Source organism: Oncorhynchus nerka, linkage group LG4, assembly GCF_034236695.1.
Source record: "Oncorhynchus nerka isolate Pitt River linkage group LG4, Oner_Uvic_2.0, whole genome shotgun sequence".
In the NCBI taxonomy this organism is placed as follows: Eukaryota; Metazoa; Chordata; class Actinopteri; order Salmoniformes; family Salmonidae; genus Oncorhynchus; species Oncorhynchus nerka.
Window position 1 is genome coordinate 84,533,987 of NC_088399.1, and position 16,883 is coordinate 84,550,869.

The window sequence follows — 16,883 nt, forward strand, 5'->3', positions numbered from 1 at the left end:
GCTCCTTTATAGGACACATCACTGCACTCTATACTCTGTAAACTGGTGATCTTTGTATACCCGTCGCAAGACCCACTGGTTGATGCTTATTTGTAAAAAACCCTCTCAGGCCTCACTCCCCCATATCTGAGATATCTACTGCAGCCCTCATCCTCCACATACAACACCCGTCATTGTAAATAACAATTTGTTCTTAACTGACCTGCCTAGTTAAATAAATGCCAGTCACATTCTGTTCAAGGTCCCCAAAGCACAAACATTCCTGGGTCACTCCTCTTTTCAGTTCGCTGCAGCTAGCGACTGGCACGAGCTGCAACAAACACTCAAACTGGACAGTTTTATCTCAGTCTCTTCATTCAAAGCCTCAATCATGGACACTCTTACTGACAGTTGTGGCTGCTTTGTGTGATGTATTGTTGTCTCTACCTTCTTGCCCTTTGTGCTGTTGTCTGTGCCCAATAATGTTTGTAGCATGTTTTGTGCTGCTACCATGTTGCCATGTTGTGTTCCTACAATGCTCTGTTGTCATGTGTCGCTGCCTTGCTAATTTGTTGTCTTAGGGGTCTCTTTATGTAGTGTTGTTGTCTCTCTTATCGTGATGTGTGTGTTGTCCTATATTTATTGTGGCAGACCAGGAGGTTGGGTGAAAACGTTTACACAGATCAGACACGGACAAAGTATGATTTGCTCAGTTTCAAAGGTGTTTATTAACCTAATAGTTCAAATAAAAGAATAGGTCTCCCCCAAGAGACCCTCTCCGGGATACCCTCTTCTGGGCTTTGCGTCTTGCTGTATCCTGTGGAGAGCAAAAACTGAACTCCTGTTGCGGCTGGAACCGTCCCCAGGAGTCCTTTCTTCCCCCAGTCTCTCTCCTGTGTGCTACCCTTCTGTCAGCTTTATGGGACTCGTACAGCTAGTGAGCAATCAGCCCTTGATTACTCACCAGCCCCAATTAGTCCTGGCTGGAGAGCTGACCTGCTGAACACCACATTATATTATATTTATTTTAAATATTTAATCCCGTCCCCACAGAAGGCCTATTGGTAGGCCGTCATTGTAAATAACAATTTGTTCTTAACTGACCTGCCTAGTTAAATAAAGGTTAAATAAATAAATAATATAACTAAGGACCCCGCTATCGTCCAGAAGGCGAGGTCAGTACAGGTGCATCAAAGCTGGGACCGAGAGACTGAAAAACAGCTTCTATCTCAAGGCCATCAGACTGTTAAACAGCCACCACTAACATTGAGTGGCTGCTGCCAACACACTGACACTGACTCAACTCCAGCCACTTTAATAATGGGAATTGATGTAAAATATATCACTAGCCACTTTAAACAATGCTACTTAATATAATGTTTACATACCCTACATTATTTATCTCATATGAATACGTATATACTGTACTCTATATCATCTACTGCATCTTTATGTAATACATGTATCACTAGCCACTTTAAACTATGCCACTTTGTTTACATACTCATCTCATATGTATATACTGTACTCGATACCATCTACTGCATCTTGCCTATGCCGCTCTGTACCATCACTCATTCATGTATCTTTATGTACATATTCTTTATCCCTTTACACTTATGTGTATAAGGTAGTAGTTTTGGAATTGTTAGCGAGATTACTCGTTGGTTATTACTGCATTGTCGGAACTAGAAGCACAAGCATTTCGCTACACTCGCATTAAAATCTGCTAACCATGTGTATGTTACAAATAAAATTTGATTTGATTTGACTTTACACCTCCCTCTGCAACTGGATCCTGGACTTCCTGACGGGGCGCCCCCAGGTGGTAAGGGTAGGCAACAACACATCTGCCTCATTGATCCTCAACACGGGGGAACCTCAGGGGTGCTTGCTTTGTCCCCTCCTGTACTCCCTGTTCACCCACGACTGCGTGGCCAGGCACGACTCCAACACCATCATTAAGTTTGCTGACGACTCAACTGGTAGGCCTGATCACAGACAACGATGAGACAGCCTATGGGGAGGAGGTCAGAGACCTGTCAGTGTGGTGCCAGGACAACAACCTCTCCCTCAATGTGAGCAAGACAAAGGAGCTGATTGTGGACTATAGGAAAAGGAGGGCTGAACCGGCCCCCATTAACATCGACGGGGCTGTAGTGGAGCGGGTCGAGAGTTTCAAGTTCCTTGGTGTCCACATCAACAATGAACTATCATGGTCCAAACACACCGAGACAGTTGTTGTGAAGAGGGCACGGGAAAAACATATTCCCCCTCAGGAGACTGAAAAGATTTGGCATGGGTCCTCAGATCCTCAAAAGGTTCTACAGCTGCACCATCGAGAGCATCCTGACTGGTTGCATCACTGCCTGGTATGGCAACTGCTCGGCCTCTGACATCAAGGCACTAATGAGGCTAGTGCGAACACTGGGCCAAGTTTCTTGCCATTCAGGACCTCTATACCAGGAGGTGTCAGAGGAAGGCCCTAAAAATTTTCAAAGACTCCAGCCACCCTACTCATGGACTGTTCTCTCTGCTACCGCACGGCAAGCGGTACCGGAGCGCCAAGTCTAGGTCCAAGAGGGTTCTAAACAGCTTCTACCCCCAAGCCATAAGACTCCTGAACACCTAATCAAATGGCTACCCAGACTATTTGCATCCCCCCCCCCCTCTTTGACACCACTGCTACTCTCTGTTGTTATCATCTATGCACAGTAACTTTTATAACTCTACCTACATATTACCTCAACTAACCAGTGCCCCCGCACATGGACTCTGTACTGGTACCCCCCTGTATATAGTCTCGCAATTGTTATTTTACTGCTGCTCTTTAATTACTTGTTACTTTTATTTCTTATTCTTATCCATATATTTTTTAAACTGCATTGTTGATTAGGGGCTCGTAAGTAACATTTCACTGAAAGGTCTACATCTGTTGTATTTGGCACTTGACAAAAAAATGTTTTATTTGATATCGATGGGTTTCTAAGACAGACAGTCAACCTCATAGATTGCTGTATTGAACATGCATGTAGATTAGACACACTGTAAATCAGTGGAATAGTTGTCTGAGAACGAACCATTTAATTGGCCGTGTCTCCAGAGGGATGCGAACCTAGGAAGTCTCTAGGCCAATGAATCACTCATGGGTGTATCAATGACAACTGCCACTACGATAGACACGTTTGGCTCACTGAACTACAATGTATTTCAATGACACGTCATCATGAGAATCCCACAGTAAGTAAAATGGAATGAAAAAAAAGTAACTGACTCACAATCCCTTATCTTAGTTTAAGAATAATGAGTCACTGGTACAGTATGTGTAATATAATTATATTATTACTACAAGAGTCTCTCTGGATAAGAGCGTCTGCTAAATCATTCTAATGTAACGTCAATGGAATGACTGAGGACGAAGAGTGGAGGACACTAAGGGAGAAAGTCAATGGCAACATACCATTGGACCATCATAACAGAACTATCAGAAAAATGTTGACCAGTGGAAAACCCGGCTGGGTTGCCAAGTCTCGTAAATCGGGCCGGAGACGGGCCAATGTCAGAGGCTGAACTCTGAATCCCACTGTCCTGTCTGGGCGTAGAATAACATTACTCACTCACACACGCACACACACACACATGGAGGTAGAGATCACCTGTGTTCTGCTCCCTGTTGCCTGGGCAACACTTTCCTGTTCTGGTTCTCTTGCTTACGGAAGAAAAGGGGAGTGTCTGTGTGTGTGAGCAGCAGTTTTTTCCTGTTTCGTGGTGGGTAGTGGAGTGACATAATCAGCTGAAGAGCAATCTGGCACTGAAGCTTTATTAATGTGAAGGCTGGCTCCAGTACAGTGCCTCCAAACTTTAGATATAATTTGTAGAAACTGGAGTAGGTTGGTCGTGACCTATGGATAAATAAATAGTCTAAATATGAATGTTTCATACGTTGATTGTAAAGCTTGTCGTCTGGAGAAAGAGAGGAGGACCAAGGTGCAGCGTGGTAAGTGTTCATTATTTTAATAAAACAACTGAACACTGAACAAAACAACAAAAACAACAAACGAATAGTCCTGTAAGGTGATGAAAAACACTAAACAGAAAATAATCACCCACAACCAAAATGGGGAAAACAGGCTACCTAAGTATGATTCTCAATCAGAGACAACGATCGACAGCTGCCTCTGATTGAGAACCATACCAGGCCAAACACAGAAATACAACAAAGAAAAAAGAACATAGACTTCCCGCCCCAACTCACACCCTGACCAAACTAACACAAAGACATAATAAAGGAACTAAGGTCAGAACGTGACATTGATATCTGCCAAGTTTTGTACTGTACCACAGCGCCAAGAGAGAGATGTTCCAAGAAATGAAAAACTAAGTTTAAGCCTGCATGCTTGGCACTAAAGGACCTGAGTTTTTTGCCTTTAAGCCCTAGACCTCTCATTCCAAAACTCCCCTGCGCTCTACAAGTCCGTCATCGTTCACAGCTAAGTCCTTTTCGTCATCTGAAGATAAGGATGCATCATGATCCACACATACTAACACAGTCTTGAAGAAGGCACAACTTCTTCCCCCTCAGGAGGCTGAAAAGGTTATACAGCTGCACCATTGAGAGCATCTTGACTGGCTGCATCACCGCTTGGTTTGGTAACTGCACAGCTTCTACCCCCAAGCCATAAGTCTGCTTAACAGTTAGTTTAATAGTTAGCCAAATAGCTACCTGGACTATCTGCCTTGACCTTTGCATTAACCTTCTTCACTCATCACATATGCAGCTGTTACTGTTTATTATCTGTCACTTTATTCCTAGTTATATGTACATACAGTATATATCTCAATTACCTCATACCCCTGCACATCGACTGAGTACTGGTACCCTGTGTATATAGCCATGTTGTCGTTACTCATTATGTATTTATTATTTTACTTTTCTATTAATTCTCTATTTTCTTTCTCTCTGCATTGTTGGGAAGGGCCCGTACGCATTTCACTATTAGTCTACACCTGTTTTTTACGAAGCACGAGACGAATAACATTTTATTTCATTTGATTATTTGACATTTAAATCCCTCAATGGCTATTTCTTTTGTGAAAACCATTCCCAGTCCATCTGGTATTTCTCCATCCCAACAGTACAGGCCTAAGCCTCCTGGTCGGTGTAATCCTCTCCCATTCCAATCAATCTAACTAGACTCATACAGCATACTTTGAGAGCTTCACATGTTAGCCAAAGTTTCAGCATAGACAAGCGTTATATTGGGGATAGACCACAAAACGTCTCAGAGTAGAAAAAGTGATAAGAGACATTATACTCCTACTCTTATTGGTAAAAAATAAAAGCTATGCATCCAAGCCTCTTTAGTCATAAGAGTCCCATCTAGTCGACATATTTAGGAGACCTCGTGAGCTGTCCTAACCAGTTAAGAGTTACCAGCAGGTGCCTTGATCATAGAAAAAGGCAGTCAGTCAGCGGTTCCTGTGCCACATACAATTGCTTTAGAGTTAGAGTTGAAGGAATGTTTTGATATTTCTACATGATTAATCCATAAATAATCTAGACCTACATGGAACAGTATCTTTGCTTTTTACAATTATTTCACAAGGCCTATTTCACATGATATGCCTCAATACTTATAACCACTCCGTCCTTCCTTGTTCGTCCATCATAGGTTGATGATGACCCTAACACGATTCATTAGGATTAGTCTGGGGTACGGTGAGTGCGCAGATGGCTGATGAGACCAATCTGAGCCCAGAAACATGCTTTGGCACATTGGACATGATATCTAGGTAAAAGTCTCCTGAGGGACGGCTCCACTAATACTGGTCTTTCGCTGTTCTCTTCACCATTGCATTTTTGGTCCTGCTTGTTTCAGAGGTTGTAGCGCCATCCCGGATTCGATTACGCCAGATGGGACGATCCTGAGCAAGTCTGTCTCATGACTTTAGATCAATGTTAAAGCTCAAGGGATACCTTCAGGGTGTCTATAAATCATTTCCTTGGGCCACCTTGTGCTCACTTCCCATTCTTCAGCTCCATGAAGAAGATCTGCTTATGGAGATGTGTAGCAGGCATCCTGGTCACATGGCCCCACCCATCTGAGCTGAGCTTTCAGAAGCAGTGTGGCAATGCTCATCATGTCGGCCCGGCTGAGGACTTCAGTGTCTGAGATTCTGTCCTTCCGCTTGATCCTCAGGAGCATCCTGAAACCGTTCAGGTGAAAGTTATTTAGTTTCCTGGCATGGCATCGGTCCAGGTTTTGCTGGTAATATGACTGCCTGGTAAACCTTCAGTTTTGTAGCCAGTTTGATGCCTTTTCTATCCCATGTTGTCCATGAGGATCTACAGGTCAGCAAGCAAGCCAGCAGCTAATGCGCAGTCATCTGCAAACGAGGTTGCGGACAGTCACCTCCTCCACCTTTGTTATGTAATGTATCCTCCTCAGGCTGAAAAGCCCCCCATCAAAGCTGTAGATGAAACAGATCCCAGTGTGGTCATTTGGGAAGGCATCTTGCAGCATGGTGGAGAACATCATGCCAAACAAAGTTGGTGCTAGAACACTGCCTTGCTTCAATCTGTTTATGACTGGAAACTGCACAGAGTACTCTTGGTGATCTTGCACACTAGCCATCATGGAACTGATGCACCATTGTGATACATTTTTCTGGGCATTCAAACTTTACCATGACCTTCCAGAGGCCGTCGTGCCTTGTGGTGTCAAAAGCCTTTGTCAGGTTGAAAAAAGTGAGATACAGGTCAAAGTTTGGCATTTTTCTTGGAGTTGGTGAGCTGTAAACATCATGTTAGTTGTTCCACAGTTCTGTCTGAAGCCACACTGGCTCTCGGGCAGCATGTCTTGGTCTAGGTGTTCTTTTAGATGGTGCAGGAGGATTCTAGCTAAGGTTTTTCCAGCAATTGACAGCAAGGACATACCTCTGTGATTGTAACAGGCTTGGTGATTGCCTTTCCTCTTGTAGAGGTGGTTAGTCCTTATCTCCTGAGGGACAGCTTCTTGTCTCCACAATGACTGGAAGAGGTGAGTTAGCTTCTCAACCAAATGAGGCCCTCCCACCTTGTAGGTTTCAGCTGGTATGGTGTCAGCTCCTGTAGTTTTTCCTGATGAGAGGAGACTGATACTTATTTGGTTTCCTCCGGGGTGGGTAGGTCTGCAAGAGACAAGTTCATTTCAACTTGCAGCAGCCTGTTGATTGCTTCTTCATTTATTGAGGGCTGAGTTTAATTGTTCGGCCCATCTGGAAATTATTTTGTCTTTCTCTCTGAGCAATGTAGCTCCATCCGCAATCAGAAAAGTTGAGGTTCTTGAAAAAAAAAAGAACCTCAACTTGAGGACTCCAAACGGTGGTCTAGGGCTTCAACAAATTACTGCCGGATGTTCTCCTCTTTCACTGAGAGATGTTGATTCGCTTTGAGGATTTTTTGCCTTGTTGACGTCTGATCCGGATGTTGAGCTCCGAGATAAGTCGGTGTTCTATCCAGCATTCTGCATTGCACCTTTTTCACCCTTGACATCATGTCTGTCTCTCCTCCTGACAATGTCAATCAAGTGCCAGTGTTTGGACCTTGCATCCATGTTGTTTTTTTGCGGTTGGAAGATTGTTTATCCCCCAGGGCTCTGTTCTAGGCCCTCTCCTATTCTCGCTATACACCAAGTCACTTGGCTCTGTCATAACCTCACATGGTCTCTCCTATCATTGCTATGCAGACGACACACAATTAATCTTCTCCTTTCCCCCTTCTGATGACCAGGTGGCGAATCACATCTCTGCATGTCTGGCAGACATATCAGTGTGGATGACGGATCACCACCTCAAGCTGAACCTCGGCAAGACGGAGCTGCTCTTCCTCCCGGGGAAGGACTGCCCGTTCCATGATCTCGCCATCACGGTTGACAACTCCATTGTGTCCTCCTCCCAGAGCGCTAAGAACCTTGGCATGATCCTGGACAACACCCTGTCGTTCTCAACTAACATCAAGGCGGTGGCCCGTTCTTGTAGGTTCATGCTCTACAACATCCGCAGAGTACGACCCTGCCTCACACAGGAAGCGGCGCAGGTCCTAATCCAGGCACTTGTCATCTCCCGTCTGGATTACTGCAACTCGCTGTTGGCTGGGCTCCCTGCCTGTGCCATTAAACCCCTACAACTCATCCAGAACGCCGCAGCCCGTCTGGTGTTCAACCTTCCCAAGTTCTCTCACGTCACCCCGCTCCTCCGCTCTCTCCACTGGCTTCCAGTTGAAGCTCGCATCCGCTACAAGACCATGGTGCTTGCCTACGGAGCTGTGAGGGGAACGGCACCTCAGTACCTCCAGGCTCTGATCAGGCCCTACACCCAAACAAGGGCACTGCGTTCATCCACCTCTGGCCTGCTCGCCTCCCTACCACTGAGGAAGTACAGTTCCCGCGCAGCCCAGTCAAAACTGTTTGCTGCTCTGGCCCCCCAATGGTGGAACAAACTCCCTCACGACGCCAGGACAGCGGAGTCAATCACCACCTTCCGGAGACACCTGAAACCCCACCTCTTTCAGGAATACCTAGGATAGGATAAAGTAATCCTTCTCACCCACCCCCTTGAAAGATTTAGATGCACTATTGTAAAGTGGCTGTTCCACTGGATGTCTTAAGGTGAACGCACCAATTTGTAAGTCGCTCTGGATAAGAGCGTCTGCTAAATAACTTAAATGTAAATGTTTATGATGGTGACCTGTTTTTAGCCTGTAAATGGTGCTTCAGAAGGTGTAACTGGCTCCAACTTCTGCAACCTGTCCCCGGGTCAGCTAGCCGGGTCTCACTTACGGTGGAAATGTCCATTTTGTATTTGGTACGTTCTCTGCCAACAAGAGCGTACGTCTCTCAGGTCTGTTTGGTCCAGCAGTGTCCATTAGTGAGCGGACATTCCAAGCACCGATATTAAGTAGTGTCACTTTTATTTTCTATGTTCGACTGCTGAGGTGCTGCTAATGCTGGGGAGGTGAGCAGTGTGAACCTGAATAGTACTGCTCAGACTGCTGCCGAGTTCCACTGCTGCCAATATCCTCAGCCGCCTGTGTGCGAGTCCATGGCTGCAGCTTCGTCAATCGCAGAAAGCCACAGGACTTTGGGTGATGGCTTCATGACTTGCGCTTTGAAGTGAAGGAGAGTTATGCAGCTTCAACCTCACGCTCTCTGGTCTGAGGAAACCTTCTGATGGCATTTCCTCCACCAAGGGTTCCACAGACCCAAACTCAGATATTGAGGGGTTCGGTGGGGGGGGGTTCGGAGTTGGGAGCTGCTGGCAGTACTGACTCACCAGGGGGAAAATGGAAAGCAACTGGTTTGCGCCTACGGTAGCAACTACTGTTCCCAGAAAAGACTGGTTGAACACCCAGCTGACCAGACAATAAAGAGCATACGTAACCACTAGGCTAATAAATAAATTGTATAATTTGATTACAGACATCATGTTATTTCGTTTGGAGCACAATATCATATTGTTAAAATGCCATAAATTGGGCATCTAGGGCTTAACTATTTTTTTAAACATTTATTTAACCTTTATTTTTAAGAGCAATTTCTTATTTACAATGATGGCCTACCCTGGCCAAACCCGGACGACGCTGGGCCAATTGTGCGCCACGCTACGGGACTCCCAATCACGGCCAGATGTGATGCAGCCTGGATTCGAATCAGGTACTGCAGTGATGAGAGTCAAATGAACTGTGTCTAGAGTGAAAGTTGTTAGAGGTAGTTTCGCGAGACAATGCTAATGCCAGTGTTAGCATAATGACTGGAAGTGTATAGGTATAGCATGCTTGCAGATACCCATAGACTTTTGCATTAATGCTAGTTTGCATTGGCTCGTGAAACTACCTCTAACTTCCTTTATACTGGACACAGTGACACGAAAATTGCATCCACGAGTTCATCTGAATCTGGGGAAGTAGATAATGGGCATCATTGCCAAAATCCCGAAGTATCCCTTCAAGAAAGGCAAAGTGATCGTGTTAGGCGAGATTTATATCAAAAGTTTTACCATTGCACCATTTGATGTACAGTCACATTGACTGTGGTTGTCTGAAGATTGAGGCATCACAGCTGGTGATGCCCCACTGCGATTGGTTATTCCCCATCATTTGAAACAATGTCAATGAATGTCCCCATCTATCCTTTGAGGTACCTCAGACATACACTTTTATGAGTTAATTTTACTCCAACCTCAGAGTTTGTCTGTGGAGTGTCTTAACATCAATCTAAAACCTACTCCGAGCTGGGATTTTTTTCTTCTTCCTAAAACAGGTTTTAACAGGATTCATAGGACCTTTTCTGAGATGCTTTGTGGATACGGTCCCTGATCTCTATTGTATAGTAATTCAGGAAAACACATAAGATACTACTAACAAAATTGGAAATGATTCAATTATATTGATTAGGCAATGCATATCCAACAAATGTTTGGAGGCACATTTCAGCAGACCATTTCACAATTTGGTATTTAGGGTAGAGGTCGACCGATTAATCGGAATGGCCGATTAATTAGGGCAGATTTCAAGTTTTCATAACAATCGGAAATCGGTATTTTTGGGCGCCGATTTGCTGATTTTTGTATTTTTATACCTTTATTTAACTAGGCAAGTCAGTTAAGAACATACTTATTTTCAATGACGTCCTAGTAATGGTGTGTTAACTGCCTCGTTCAGGGGCAGAACGACAGATTTTCACCTTGTCAGCTCGGGGGATGCAAACTTGCAACCTTACAGTTAACTAGTCCAACGCAATAACGACCTACCTCTGTCTCATTGCACTCCACAAGGAGACTGACTGCCTGTTACGCGAATGCAGTAAGCCAAGGTAAGTGGCTAGCTAGCATTAAACTTATCTTATAAAAAACAATCGATCATAATTACTAGTTAACTACACATGTTTGATGATATTACTAGATATTATCTAGCGTATCCTGACTGAGCATACAAGTATCTAAGTATCTGACTGAGCCGTGGTAGGCAGAAGCAGGCGCGTAAACATTCATTCAAACAGCACTTTCGTGCGTTTTGCCAGCAGCTCTTCGTTGTGCTTGTCAAGCATTGTGCTGTTTATGACTTCAAGCCTATCAACTCCCGAGATGAGGCTGGTGTAACCAAAGTGAAATGGCTAGCTAGTTGGCGCGCGCTAATAGTGTTTCAAACTTCACTCGCTCTGAGCCTTGGGGTGGTTGTTTCCCTTGCTCTGCATGGGTAAGGCTGCTTCGAGGGTGGCTGTTGTCGTTGTGTTGCTGGTTCGAGCCCAGGGAGGAGCGAGGAGAGGGACGGAAGCTATACTGTTACACTGGCAATACTAAAGTGCCAATAAGAACAGCCAATAGTCAAAGATTAATGAAATACAAATGGTATAGAGGGAAATAGTCCTATAATTCCTATAATAACTACAACCTTAAACTTCTTACCTGGGAATATTGAAGACTCATGTTAAAAGGAGCCACCAGCTTTCATATGTTCTCATGTTCTGAGCAAGGAACTGAAACGTTAGCTTTCTTACATAGCACATATTGCACTTTTACTTTCTTCTCCAACACTTTGTTTTTTCATTATTTAAACCAAATTGAACATGTTTCATTATTTACATGAGGCTAAATTGATTTTATTGATGTATTATATTAAGTTAAAATAAGTGTTCATTCAGTGTTGTTGTACAAATAAAAAACATTTTTTAAATCGTCCGATTAATCGGTATCGGCTTTTTTGGCCCTCTAATAATCGGTATCGGTGTTGAAAAATCATAATCGTTCGACCTCGAATTTAGAGGACAAAAACATTGATACAACTGACAAACCACTCAGCTACAGTGTTTTGAAATCCTTTATAAACATTGACAGTGTGAATCCACAATGACATGCCAAACCACAGAAATATATCTTGCCCTCTGTATTGCAAGAAGGGAAATCGATGTTCTGGGACATGCCCACAAGGCTTGTGATTGACAGGTCCTCTTGGATGTGGGTGTAACACATGGGTATATCCTCAGCCTGAAGTGTCGCCAGTTGCGCCACCGAATTACTAGCTTTTGCATGCAGGCGATTGGCAAGACAGGAGGGGGATCATTGCTTCAGGAGGGGGATCATTGTGCAAGCAAGGCAGAGGTGAGATTAAATTAAATTCATTAATTAAATTCATTCAATAGTTTTCCCCCCCTCATCAATCTACACACAATACTCCATAACAACAAAGCAAAAACTGGTTTGTAGAATTTTCTGCACAATCATTTTTTTGGGGGGAAAACTGAAATATTACATTTCCATAAGTATTCAGACCCTTTACTTAGCACTTTGTTGACGCAACAATTACAGCCTTGAGTCTTCTTGGGTATGACAAGTTTCCCCCATTCTTCTCTGAAGATCCTCTCATGCTCTGTTAGGTTGGATGGGGAGCGTTGCTGCACAGATATTTTCAGATCTCCAGAGATCTTAGATCGGATTTAAGCGTTGGCTCTGGCTGGGCCACTCAAGGACATTGTCCCGAAGCCACTCTTGCGTTGTCTTGGCTGTGTGCTTAGGGTTGTTGTCCTGTTGGAAGGTGAACCTTTGCCCCAGTCTAAGGTCCTGAATGCTCTGGAGCAGGTTTTCATCAAAGATCTTCTCTGTACTTTCCTCCGTTCATCTTTCCCTCGATCTTGACTAGTCTCCCAGTTCCTGCCGCTGAAAATCATCCCCACAACATGAGGCTGCCAACAGCATGCTTCACCATAGGGATGGTGCCAGGTTTCCTTCAGATGTCACACTTGGCATTCAGGCCAATGAGTTCAATCTTGGTTTCATCAGACCAAAGAATCTTGTTTCTCATGAAACAAGTTTCTCAAAAGGTGTCTTTTGGCAGCTGTCGTGTGCCTTTTACTGGGGAGTGGCTTCCACCTGATTGGTGGAATTCTGCAGAGATGGTTGTCCTTCTGGAAGGTTCTCCCATATCCACAGAGGAACTCCGGAGCTCTGTCAGTGTGACCATCAGGTTTTGATCACCTCCTGACCAAGGCCCTTCTCCCCGATTGTGCAGTTTGGCCCGGCGGCCAGCTCTAGGAAGAGTCTTGGTGGTTCCAAATGTCTTCCATTTAAGAATGATGGAGGCCACTGTGTTCTTGGGGACCTTCAGTGCTGCAGACATTTTTTGGTACCCTTCCCCACATCTGTGCCTCGACACAATCCTGTCTTGGAGCTCTACGGAGAATTCCTTCGACCTCATGGCTTGGTTTTTGCTTTGACATGCACTGTCAACTGTGGGACCTTATATAGACAGGTGTGTGCCTTTCCAAATCATGTTCAACCAATTGAATTTACCATAGGTGGACTCAAATCAAGTTGTAGAACACATCTCAAGGATGATCAATGGAAACAGGACGCACCTGAGTTCAGTTTTGAGTCTCATAGCAAAGGGTCTGAATAGTTATGTAAATAAGGTATTTCTGTAAAAAAAAAATATATAGATTTGCAAACATTTCTTCACTTTTTTTTCGCTTTGTCATTATGGGGTATTGTGTGTAGATTAATTAGGATTTTTTAAATTTAATCAATTTTAGAATAAGGCTGTAACGTAACAAAATGTGGAAAAAGGGGTCTGAATACTTCCCGAATGCACTGTAGGCTATCAGAAATATAGGCTATTAGCAATATAGGCTATTAGCAATATGTGTCTCGTCTCAGCATTAGTCTCTGACAGTGTAGGATAAACCATAACCTCTTTATCTAATATACCATCTGGTAATCTGATGTGTCTGGGACTTCCTTGTCCACCTTCTCTCTAATCCAGACTGTTAATGCTGAAGGGCTCTGTAGTTAGCACTTTGTAAAGCTGCTCGCCCCACTCTTCTCTGACCTAACTAGATTTATGAGCCAATTTCCCCATAAGGCCCACCACGACCAACAACACCCACTGCATTGTTCTCTGTAGTAGTTCACTTCAAAATAAAAGTTTGTTAGATGTTTTGACATCTAAGAGGACTAATGTCGAGATGAGTTGTATTTTCTAGTCATTGGGTTGATATGCTGTATTTGGATCTAGATTGGTGTGTAGTGTGACATGGACCCATCTCGACCTCTTTTGAGGTCTGAAAACATCTTGACAAAATTAGTCTTAGGAATGAATCACCACTTTAAATTCTGAAACGTGTTATATATGATTAAAATACGACAATCAAAGTTGTTCTAAAAAGTCAATTTTTTCCCTCAGTGATGCTTCAGGTGGTAGAGGACAGCATTTGAAATGGAAATAGGACTGACAGCTTTTGTGGAACGTGACTCCACACATTCAGAGTGGGCAAATATCTACACTCACCACAATATGGCCGCTACTCACATCCACATATTCAGTGGAGTGGGCCAAAGCCAGAATGACACTCTAAGCACTCCTTAGGCCTATATCATCTTGAGTCTGGTATGCAACAACATTTCTCTACTTAATTTTCTCACGCTAGCCCTTGAGAGGCTCTTCTGTTGAGTTTTGATGAAGATCAGTGCCTAGTTGGACACATTGGGCACTTAGGGGTCTATGAGGAACTCATTACCACTTGCTGCTGCTTTATCTTTCGAGACCCTTTTACGAGGCTACACCATTTTCTTATTTTCAAGCTGCTCCTCATCTAACTCTGATTCAGGTGATTGTTCATGAAAACACTAGATTAATTAAACCATCTTTATCATCTGAAATTAGCTGCCCTCTTCAAAGCGAAGTGCTTTCAACTGACACGGTTTTATAGTGGGGAGACAGTGAATTATGTTAAGCATAATTTCCCACAAGTGAATCAGAATCAGGCAAAGAAATATCTCAGAAAAAGTCATTAACCGGGTGATTATTTTTGAGACAATTCAATTTCACAGAGGAAGAGACACAGAAGAAGTTCATACCAACTGGCTTGTTGACACCCAGAAAGCCAGCATTTCCCAAGAGCTTGAAGACTTTGTGGGCAGGAAATATCCCCTCTGCCTCCCATTGGTCCACATAGGGGTTGATATCCTGGTCGATGATCTACAACACATGCAAAGACAGAGGAAAAGATGACAAACACATAGACGTAGGTGTGGTACGAGCTACGTGGCCTGGGCGTAGGTTGTCTGTGTGAGAATGGATATGTATGCCAATGGTGTGGTTGTGTGAGACTAACTTTTACATTACATTTCATTCCAATCTATTGAATGTTAATATTAATAGCTTACTTTCCCCCTGACAATTTACTTGGAAATTGACTCACCATCTTGACAGAACCACATTAAGAACGGTCCATAGTTGTAAATAAACGGGAAGTTGTCAACTGTATTTTCAGCAGTCCTGTTCTGCCTCTACTTCAGTCTATGTAACCTATCACTGGCAGACTGCTAGCCTAAGGTCTACATATCGATGAATACAAAAAGAACACAAAACATACTGAAAGAACATCTCATATGGATGAATACATGCTATGATAAGAGGGGGATACTATTGTGTGTGTGCCACCTATCTATTACACTCACTGTCAACAAGCCTTTATTGCAGTTTCACAAGACAACCGATAGAGATCGGATTAGTGTATTACCATGTAGCCTAGCTCCCCAAACCCAATCCAAATTCTTGTCATTAAGAGGGAAACAATTATAATATAGTTTGAGACTAACAAGCCTGTTTGCATCTAACAATGTTAGCCAAAAATCTAATCTAATTTCCCTATGGAGTCACCATAATACTAACTGTACCAGTTACAGTATACCAGCTCCAGTACATGGACATAGAGATGTGCAGGAATCTAGAAGCATGAAGATGAAGCGATTCGGATGAAGTAAAACATTAGATCCTCCATGTAAAGCTACAGTAATATATTATGGATGATGAAAATCTCTCTTAAATCCACCTGAGGGCATTCCCTTCATAGCGGGGCCACAGCCAAACTCCCCTTGAAAACTGTTAGGGAGTGAAGGGATGAGGAGCGGAACACTCCCGTTCTAGAGATATGGGAGTGTCAAGAGACCATTGGTACGTCCCAAATTCCATATGTAGTGCACTACTTTTGAGCAGTGCCCAATACATTGTTTACACAAAACATTAAGAAAACCTGCTCTTTCCATGACCGACTGACCAGGTGAATCTAGGTGAAAGCTATCATCCCTTATTGATGTCACTTGTTAAATCCACTTCAATCAGTATAGATGAAGGGGAGGAGACCAGTAAAATAAGTATTTGTTTATCCTTGAGACATTTGAGACATGGATTGTGTGTGTGTGTCATTCAGAAGGTGAACGGGCAAGACAAAATATTTAAATGCCTTTGAATGGGGTATGGTATTAGGTGCCAGTTGCACCAGTTTGAGTGTGTCAAGAACTGCAATGCTGCTGGGTTATTCCATGCTCAACAGTTTCCCGTTTGTAATAAGAATGGTCCACCACCCAAAGGACATCCAGCAAACATGACACAACTGTGGGAAGCATAGGAGTCAACATGGGTCAGCATGGATGGTGTTCTTTTTTGAAGGTGCATAGAGTACAGTAGAAGAGCTTAAATGTACAACTACTATCAGCTTTTAAGTGTTTAACATAGCCTATATGCATTTAATCTACGATGCATAATTGGTTTCAACAAGCCACCTGAAATTGTTTCGCTAAGTCTACATCCTCATAAAAATAGACCTGTTTTTGGGCGGAAATGTTCAAAACAGTTAATACTGCCTATGTAAAATAGTTTGATTTTAGGCAACGACATGTGCTTCCTCCCAATTCCATTTGGGTAGTTAATGTAGAGACCCTTGACAAACCTGTCTATAAATCTGCATTCAAGCGTTGCTGTGGAGCACAACAACTCTCCAATGGCAGGTAGAGAGAAAATTAAAAGCAATTAAAAGCACCATAATTATGCAGTTAAGTGAGGAAAATGACTAATTTAGTGTAATGCAGCTTCC

General features: G+C 43.4%; 1 long non-coding RNA gene across 1 annotated transcript in view; it reads right to left on the minus strand.

Annotated features, from left to right (window-relative positions):
• The window catches only part of LOC135571476 (uncharacterized), a 29,657-nt gene extending 14,646 nt beyond the window's left edge, over window positions 1–15,011 (minus strand). The window contains exon 1 of the long non-coding RNA XR_010463851.1: window positions 14,866–15,011. This is a non-coding gene — a long non-coding RNA (uncharacterized LOC135571476). The remainder of the gene's footprint in view (window positions 1–14,865) is intronic.
• Window positions 15,012–16,883: the final 1,872 nt, after the last annotated feature.